Here is an 11,175-nt window from a genome sequence, read left to right on the forward strand (position 1 = left end):
ATATATGTCATACATATATCCTCTTGTTCATATAATATATGTCACATATATGCGAACGGAAAATCGGATGAAAATGATATTTTTTAGGATTTGTACATTTCCCATATTTCTTTATCGAAATTTCTACATTAATTTAAAAAGATTTCGTTTACTAATTTTATCAATATTTAAATATATTGTTATTAAATATAATAAATTACGAATTTTATGATGATCAATTATGATGAATCTTATGAACGACGATAATTATAAATTATTTTAAGTACCTAACATAAGCAATAAGCATGGTATAACAGACCGAAATATTTCATTGCAGTCCCTGGTCAATAACTGTAAGGAAAGCTCCTTTACCATTTATAGGGACAAATTTTGACGATTAAAAATATATTCAAAAAGTGTAAAAATCAATATTGTACCTAAATATACTTGCGTGAAGAACGCATGACGGTGATTTAATCATAATAAAAACATTTTACATATAAATATATTCATACAGTTTTCAATTTCTACTTAATACACTGATTACTTATAAAATCTACATAGTAAATTATGAATTATAATATAAGACATAATAATATCACCTATACACTTCTAAGTCAAACGAATGATTATTAATAAATAATAATTTAAAAATGTACCTAATTAATTTTTAAATGACAACAGCGTGTCGAAAATGTGTACAATTATTTTATATTTAATATATTAAATAGTGTAATAATAATAACATTTTAGCAATTAATATTACATTAGGTATTAGAATACATAGTAATATATAGAATTATTATAACATAATTATTTTTCTGATCTGCATTTGCTGTATACTTAAACGTAGTTAAACGTATAGACGTATAGTGACGAACTTATCGACGTTTATAACTTATATCTATTACCGATTCAATGCAAACCGGGCAAGAATAAATTGGTCAGACCTCAAGTCCAAGTCGTCATTTTTTGACTTTTTATCGACATTCTTCACAGTATTGGCATATTTTGGCAAGGTCTCTTTAATGGTAAATATAGTACCATTACATAGATAATGTAGAGTGGATATCCCATCAGCCTTCCTGGGCGTTTCCGGATACGGTGCACTATATTTTTTGTGCCACGAACTAAAGTCGTTTTTTTCTTTTACAACGAACTCTTTTAACTTCCCCTTATACGGGGTTCACAGACACTGACTTTTGGACAAGACACGACATAGCTGCGAATCCGACTTTATGCATAATAATTTTAGTTGTACATTTTTAATTTATATAATATAACTATTACTTACGTTTACTGGCGTCCAAACTTCAAAATATCAAATGCTGTATCTATATTTAATTGTTGTCAATTATAATTAGTGGATAGTTACAATGGCGAAATGGTTATCTATTGATTATACTATACTGTAGTAGCCGGTAGGTATAACAGTTGTGGTATCGATGCGAGGCATGCACCTTAACTTCGGGAACGCTAAGGGCTATTTATTATAGCCTATGTATGGATGGCCAATCCATTCTGTATTATCTATACATGCAACCACCTAATTACTACCTATATCGTTTCGTAATTTATCGATGTTAAACAATGTTCCGTATCATGTCCGGCATCGATGAATAGCATCACACTGCATTGCGCTAAACGAGTACATTTTATACAAAGTATTATAATACCTCTAAATAACCAAGTTCTAATAGGTATGTATTTTATGATGATGGTACAATCCATAATGTGTGTTTTGCATTTTAGCCCATCAAAAATACCATACCACTGACCCATAAAATATAGGTGTATTAATGGATACGATTTTTTTTCACCACCATTACGCGTCTTCACGAGTGGATATTTACCAATATTTCGATTTGGAATCGTCAACAGCCCGCGGCCATCGCTGTCGGCAGCACAAGGAACCGACGTGTCACTTGAGAGGTATTATTTTGCGCCGTGAAAACGTCTCTACGACTGGCATAAATTGTGTGAACCGACTTATCTCAGCCCCGTCGCATCATCACATTTTCCAAACTTGTGAATACAGTGCCACTCGTGTGTTGCACTCGATTTTTTCTTCTAATATCCACGCCAAAAAAAAAATATGCATTCGGGTCGATTGCACGACTGCAGTTGTCCTATGCCAATGCCGTGCAGTGATGGCGTCAGGAGTTGACACCGACCTGTTCGGCGGACAGCGAGTCAAAAAAAACCCTGCAAGAGTTCATAGCAAATAGTTGGGCCCGGTGGTATGTAATATTATTATGGAGGTCAACAAGTTATAGCAGCACAAGTCGTTTACGAGCAGTTATTAAAAAAAAAAAAAACAAATTGTGCATCCAACTGCAATAACCACCAAACCACTATACGACTGCCGTGTCTAATATAATGATAATCATACAAAAAAAAAACAATATGACGCCCACCCACCCGGCCATTTACATCATAAGTTTAGACCACTGTGGAGATGGTGTTATCGGTCACTGATGGCGATTTTCAGAAAAATTCGCATAGAACGATAAGTTTGAGTAACTGCATGACGTGCCCGTCGACGGTTTTCAGATGGGTGCCAAAAATTACATCGTTTGCAGTTCAAATACTATTTTTTTAATAATATTATTTATTTAATTTTCAGTATACTCTGCGATGAGAGACAATTTGATTGCAGGAATAATCTACAAAAAAAAAAGAATTATCGTTTCTAGTGTTTCTACATAGTCGTCGTTGATATTTTGCCGGCAACGAGTGTTACTTATGAAGCCTAGACAATTAAAAATAAAAGAGCAATTTATTGGCAGCCTTTTATATTTACCAGGTAAAATTTTAAAATCGATGATTCTTGAAAGGTCATTTAAATATATATCGTACGAGCAATTTAAAATATATTTAAGCATATTATTCAATTTCCTAATAGTAGTTCAACTATTTAGTAATGTATGTTTTTTCTTTTTAAACTAAACGCACATATATCCACCGACTCACTGTGGCTATGTAATATTGTATAAAATACTCAAAAATGCTTAACAAATTTTTTTTTTTAAGTTTATTAAGGCTTCAACAATACAGGTTTTTAGCCTACTTTAATCAAAATGTATACAAAACAAAAATACTTAACCAATTTATACTTCAGTTTTAGGAGATGTTATAACTATTCATAATATGCACTTGCATAAATATTCCTATTCCAATTGGCAATTTTTAATCATAGTTATATTGACCGAAAAAATGTAACATTATATTAGGCATTGTAGGAAAACAATTAAATAAGTATTTAATTTGAATAAGTTACGAATCAACTATAAGTATACCTAAACATCGAGGACCCAAAAATAACTAGTACGCGTGTATCTAATCAAATTAATTATAATTTATAACCAACTGATGGCATATCAGACTATTCAACAATATAATATACATCATGTAAAAGACTCGTTTTGGCAGCCTTGCAACGCCTATATGTATAACCTATGTACTGTATATTATAATAATGTCTTTCAATTAAATTAAAATATATTTATGATTATAATTTTTAATATTAAATGTGAAAACAAACAGAAACATGTTTATATAATATATATATATAATAATACAATCGTACATAATAATGTATACCTAAAATATTATATTGCATTTATTGTTCACGGGCAATTAATTTACAACAACGCACATACATAGGAACTCGAAAGCACTCACGCGTTCATCTAGATGTGTACTAATTAAATAAATATTCATAACAATCATAATTATACAAATTAGCATGTAGATGTGCATAAAATGTGCATATTTGTCAGAATAGACGCCCAACGATTTAATTTTTGAATGATAAGACAGATCATAATAATATGTCATCATTAAATAAAGCGTTGACCTGGGTTGGAAAAACCTGTTTTTTTATTTAAAAAAAAATGATGTTCAAAACATGTTTTCCTAACATTTGAATATTTGATAGTGGTTTTAAATGCAAATCGTGCTCAATAAAATTAAGTAACTACAATATAGCAAGAAGTAAAGTTTTGTATTATTTATTGAGTACTATTTTGTGTTGTATCAACTAATATAGGGAAATAAATAAATAATAATATATCGGTATTAGGTAGTATAACTTCATAATTGAGCATAGACCAGCTAGAAAGTTAAAATTGAGTTTAAAAGTTACTTGTGTAATAACTTTATAACTGAATCAGTAGATTTCCATTGTTTAATAATTTTCGAAATAAACTCTCAATGGCAACGCGGATAAAAATTAATTATAACGGGCGATAGTAAAAATAAGTTAATAGGTGTTCCGGTAGTTGGTCGAGTTTATTTATGAACGCTCGTCGACGAGGAAAGCAAACCATGGACACGTGCCCTCCCTGCCGTTGAGCTACAAAAAATTATCGATCTGGTCGAAGTTCTATGCGTTTACTTTGACTCTTCTATTATGGTCTTCTCGAACCATTGACGGTATTTAAAAAATGACAGCTTATATTGAATTGGTCAAAAAAAAAGATTTTTCACTTTTTTTTTGATCACTGAAAGCGACTCTAAAGTGGGTGCCTTCGCTAACCTGGATGCTCTTTTAGCGGCTTGTTTAGGGTTTCGAAATGCTAACCTAACCATTGAATAGAACACGCACCTACATCATAGATGTTATAATACCGTTCTGTAGGTATAAATATTTTGACACTTTGCATATTATATGCTATTTATGAAGTAGTATATTATTACTTATTAGGTACCTATATCATTGTTTTTATATTGAAGCACATCCATTAACAATAACACATTAACACTGGACGTTATAACAATAAATTAAATTAAATAATAGATGATAATATATAACTCAATAAATTAGTAATCTTAAGACTTTAATAAAGCATATTATTATTATGCCTATATAAACATTATAATAAGCGTAGCCCACGTGAGATATATATAGGTAAGTGGATGTTTCAATATATTTTATCATATTGTTATGAATTTATGATTGTGATCAAACATTTTAAACACACCGACTGCATTGTTTTTTTTTTTTTTTTTTTTTTTTTTTTTTTATTAAAGAAACTTTGTAAACAATTAGCTTCGACAAAAACATTGTTATTATTACCTACATAAACAAGGATATCCCAAATAGTTTTTAATTAAAATATGACCAATTGCGGCAGGTTTTGTAAATTTAATTAATATTTTTATCATGAATTATTATTATATTGTAGCTTCATTAGTTGTATGATATTAGTTTATCTACTTGACCTAGTTTTGAAATCGGTGTTGAAGCGAGCTCATCTGCGCTCTACGTAGTATCATCGTAAGGTAGATTTTCTCCGTTTAGAACCGAAGATAACAGAGGAACTGTTTTATAGCGCTTCCTTGGAATAAACGTGGGCAGGCAGTAAAGCAGGAATTTACTTGGAATCCTATACCTATATGTTACCTAAATAAATTATACATACCAAAGACCAAATGTATTTTTTGATCGCAATTCCGTGACGCAATGGACATATACTCATTCAGTCGTACTTAAGTAACTGGTAACCTTATACCTTTATATTGTGACTAATAATATAGGTAGTGATTGTGTAACTTTATTAACTATATTTCCTAAATAATTGTATACTTTATAGTAGGCACCTAGTCTGTCATGGTGTTATCTGTTGGTCTTTAATATTGTTGAAACAAATATATTACCTATAGACACGTGATACGTAACAAATTACGCACAGCGATTAAATCAATCAGCCATGCGTAGTGCATGATTCATGATAGTTGCAACCAATACTGTTTCTGTTTCGTCAAAACTATTTGTTTTAGACTTAATATGATTTAATAACATGCAAGTATAGGTATCAAGTGCTTATATCATCTAAATTTAATTAAACAATTAAGTCGGATGGTTCGGTATAGGTATATCGTATACGCAATATAGGTATTACAATACATTCGATAAGTACCTAGGTGGCTTACTTAGTTTTTTTTCTACATACCAAACATACCTATTTGCTATTTGCTATCGTCACATTTGTAGGTTATTCATAAAAATTAAAAACTATGTGTCAATGATATCTGTTGCTACGACTTAACGAGTAGAAAATAATTCACTTTGCATGGGTAGGTAGATAGGTGCTTACTTTTGCTCAATCTTGATTCCCGAAACTATAAAGTTTAATATACAAGAGAAAATAAATTATTATACTTTATAACAATTAAATTAAAAGTTTTGGTACTCTTTTTAACTCATCTTGTATACCTATTGAAAAATTAATATTATTTTATATTATATAACTTTTGGGGTTCTACCGTCAGCTCGCTTCGCTTGCAAATCTCCTTCAATCTTTGTTCTGCAAGTTGAGAGTTTATAATTCCGATATGAAAAATCTCAATTTTTATTTTTAATTAAAGGCTTTAATTACAAAGGTTATATTAGCCTAGTGTTATTTACAAAACGAAATCAGAAAATTCCGACTACCTTCATTCACTAGCATATGCACTGCAGAATTATATGCGATATACATGGCAGTACAATTTATAGTCTCATACCTACTATTATAGGTACATATTATTGTATCAACCAATTCAGTTGAGGAAAGACTATTTTAAAATCAAAATAGGCTTATACACTGAAATATATATACATGGAGAGAGAGATAGATTTTATTGTTACACCCAACGGTAATAATACATTTTGATAGTCACATAAAATATTATACCTATTTAATTGCCTAATGTGGCAATATTATTTTATTTTTTTTATACAAATTAAATTAGTCGTATAATATTGTGGAAATGTGAAAATTTCAAATAATGATTATATTAATTATGATTACTAACATTTAAGGAAAACTGGAATTTTAATAGATATCTCTTATTAGGTACATGTTAGATATTTGAAAAGAGTGGATCGAAGCGAGCATAAAATAACGTCATTATGCAATGCAATTTTTGGAAATCCCAAACACGAATCCTTGTGCGAAATAAAAAAATCGTCGTTTTTTTATTAACATTAACGGATTTGTCAGCTATTGATCTCATGTTGCAGTCGAGCTGCACAAAGACGAGTTTATGGTGTATCGAACACTTATAATAATGATATTAAAAAATGTATATATATATATGTAAATCAAAATGTAAAAAAACACGAAAATCTGGTCCCGGTGTACCACTCGATTCGTTTCCTCTTCCGAATCCCCTACGTTATAGTATAGTTGGGGGTACCTACCTATACAGATAGTACCGCGTTTACATTTTATTTTTAGGAGCGGTTTCTGGTTTATGCGCGATGACGACAGCAGCAGCAGTCTTGTGATGCATATTGGTGCCCGCGTCTATGTATAAGAGATTAATCTTCTTACGAATATCATTATTTCGTTGGTTATATTACCTATATATGGGTGCGAGAGCTGTTAATATTCTTAATCGGCCCGTAATCAACAACGAAAAAAAAAAGTTGTTTTTAATGGCTTCTGATGGTGTCGGTCGGGAGGATTATATCTAAAAACATATACCATCACTTTACAAGACGTATTGGTACCTAGACGATATAGGAAGGTGTGTGCTATGGATAAGTAAATAAATAGGAATAAAGAAAATATCTAAATAAAAAAACGGGATTTTGAAAATATCAGCGATTGATTATACGAGGTACAGTATTCTGTGCTTATATACCCACCAACCCACCCACCTGTATAATAATATGCATATAGATTTCTTGACCTCTCAAACTAAGTATTTTATTTTAGTAAATACATCTTTTATACTAATACGAAATTCATTGGATTAGGTTAGGTAATTAGTCTTCTTTTTTAAAATAAATAATTATTTTGTGTTTATAATTTCTCATTGAAAATATCTATGAGCGTATTCACTTAACGAAATTCAAACACATTCAACTTTCGTGTATCTTCTTCAACGATTTACAAATTACAAGAGAGCAAAAGAAATTTTTAATTATTGAGAGGTAATACCTGTACATACCTACTTATAAAATTTCTTTCGTATGACTCGATTTCTGTGCTACAGCTTTTTATTATTTTATTCGTATAAAATTACAGTGGTCAGCGGTCAGTGGTCACTAGTCAGTATTTGTCACGTGAGGAAATATAAAGATAATATTATAGACAAAATAAAAATACAAAGAAAACAAACTGTATACCTCCTACCTATGTATAATCTACTTATATAATATATAATCTACCTCATTTTTATTAAATATATAAATATATGATGTGTCTATACTTAAATACCCTTAAACGTTAAAATTAAAAGTAAAGGTATACCAAATTATTTTTTATCATCGACCAATATTTATGAATGGTAGGTAATCAAATAACAATTACCAGATCAATAATTTTATCCATTTATTAGAAGTCATATTTTCATATTTACCTTAGCTAAATACCTTTTTATACTTATCTATTCAAATTCCAAGTCCTATGTAGGACATGGATCAGAAAACAAAATTTGTATTTTTGGGTCAGTTTATAATCAATTGCAATGCTAATACGACTTTAGGTAGGTATGTCTGTTTATTTAGCATTAGGTATATTATATAATATATATGCACTATTATTGACGTAATGGCGTTCGTCGTGTATAACAATTGAAAAAAATTGTATTTATTTTTATTTTTATAAGAAAAGTTTTCGCAATACGAATATGGGCTAATCTACAGTGACATGAGCAAGTTGTTGAAAGAAGCCACCCAGTAGTGACACTTCCTTAATTGAAGAAATCGATGAACAAATTAATGTTTTGATTAAATCAATAAATCGGAAAAGTTAGTTATCTATTTACATTATTATTATACTATGAATAGTTGTTGACTATACACTAATAATGTACTATATTATATAAAAAATAATTATGATAGTGATTTATTTAATTTTAATTAAATTATTATGTATATTATAGGTAGATTATGTATTATTAAGGTTCATGTTAATTATATTCCAATAAAAATATTGTTATAGCAGGCTAATTGAATAAAATGAATATTACCCTGAAAATTACCGAATTGGTCTGTCGGCCTACAAACGACCAAGCGCAATTAGTTTATCGACCCAGAAATTGACCGTGCGCAATTGGTTTAGAAAAGGTCATTTTTAGCGCAATTGATAAACTCGCGTTCCGACTACCGTACCACCATGTCATATTATTATTTTTTGATATTCGTAAAAATCGACAAGGTTAAAAAACGTCAAATATAATTTACTTAAAAATCACAAATATCCTGCAGGCTGTACAATGTTCATCACCCGGCCAAAAAACTGCCATTGTAACTATTCCAAGGGCGCACTCAAAATTCTGTTGTGGTTTTTAATGTTTTTATTTTATTTTATTTTTTTTTTTTGGGGGGGGGAGGCTAAATAAAATTATTTTTAAATCCGTGGGTACAGAAATCTGAAGGACACTTTTAGACGATCTTTTACTCACTCGTTCATGAAATCAACTATATACAACACCATAATATTAATTTTTTTTACTTTGGGTTTTGATTTAGTTGCAGTGATGTTATATTCAATAAGTAGGTAGTAACTACAAAATAATAAGTAATAATACACTATTAGATACACTATTTAACTGGTAGGTTGGTAGGTATAATAAGTGACACTGAAATAAGTTCTAACTAAAGTCATTAAAATGGATTGTAACTTACAACTCATGCAATTATTACTTCACAAATCTACATATTATTATCCTCGATTTAAGATATTCCTTAAACCGTAATCTAATTTATTGATTAAAATCTAAATTAATAAGTCAAATCAGGATTTAACCGTGAAGTATAATTTAATCACTTAAATCAACATATTCAATTACTTGAATCAATAATTTAATTAAAACAAACAATCAACATTCAACAATTACCTACCTCGCTTTCAAAATTATATTAAACCATTGTATTGAACTAAAGTAAAAAAAAACATTGTGTCTAATTGGATTATAGATCACATAGGTATTTTGAAAATCAAGTCATTAAGTGGAAATATTTATATAAACGGTGTTAATTCAACCAGAAACAAGCAGCTACAGAATACTGCTGCTTACAATTTATAATTACCTGTTAATTGTTATGTATTTAATAGGTAGGTAGGTACCTAAATGTTATATACATTGCTACATACCTATATATATGTTAAGTTTATCGATTTCATAAATAATACATTTTATATCTATTGGCTTATATATTTTGTAATAGAACAGAGATCTAGGTAGATAATATGTTATATATAGTTTAATATGTAAGATATTTTTAGATTATTAACTATATATATAGATACACATTGTGAACCTTTCTGTAGCAGTGGCTCATCAATAAAACATTTACCTACATACAAGCAATTATGTAACTATTAAGGTTCCATCAATTACAGTACTGTCAGTACTATACAATAACAAAACTTGTTTAAATGGATAATACAAAAGTCGAGAGAACAGTTCTTTTGATTGATGCATATTGGCTACCAACTATACCAAAGTATAAACATCATATAATATTTAACACTTTTATTATACAGATTCTATTTTTAGGGACGGTCGGTAATTGGGTCACATTATATCTATCTGCTTCGAGTGATTCGTATCAAATATTTGTTTACATCTCTTACTAACCAGAGATTGGGCCACAAATTGAGTACATAATATGTGTACCTAGCATAAAAAATATACGAATTTATAACGTTTATTAACTGAATAATATTTTTTTGTTCTAATACATACAAAAACTATTATTTTTAATTAAGCCATACACAGCTTTCACGAATATAATATGTAAGGTCAATAAAATTAGTCAAATAATAATTGTTATAAATATTTTTTTTCAAATAAGCAAACAAATATGATCTGTATAATTGAGTAGTGAGTACATTTTTTTCTAATACATAAAACTACAATTATTTTTTTAAACAATTTAATACCGATTTTACAAACTCAAATCTATTCTTTTCCCATTCTTTGTATTATTTTTATTTCATTAAAAATATAATTTTTGGAATCAAGTTTGTCTTCTTGTATTTATAATATAATATGAGTATATCACATATTAATTTAATAGAGGCTCAATTGCCAGATACAATAATAAAAATATATAGTGGCCGTGGCCCAATTTCCAGATACCCTTGTTCAGAACATGTAGATAGTAGTAAAGACTCAAAATATATAAGTATTTTTATTTGACTAATCAAAACAGGTGTAATTTATTGCTATTTGTTATTGTTTTTCATCTCA

Source organism: Diuraphis noxia, unplaced genomic scaffold, assembly GCF_037042655.1.
Source record: "Diuraphis noxia isolate RWA-SAM2 unplaced genomic scaffold, SU_Dnox_SAM2 contig0001, whole genome shotgun sequence".
NCBI classification, from domain to species: domain Eukaryota; kingdom Metazoa; phylum Arthropoda; class Insecta; order Hemiptera; family Aphididae; genus Diuraphis; species Diuraphis noxia.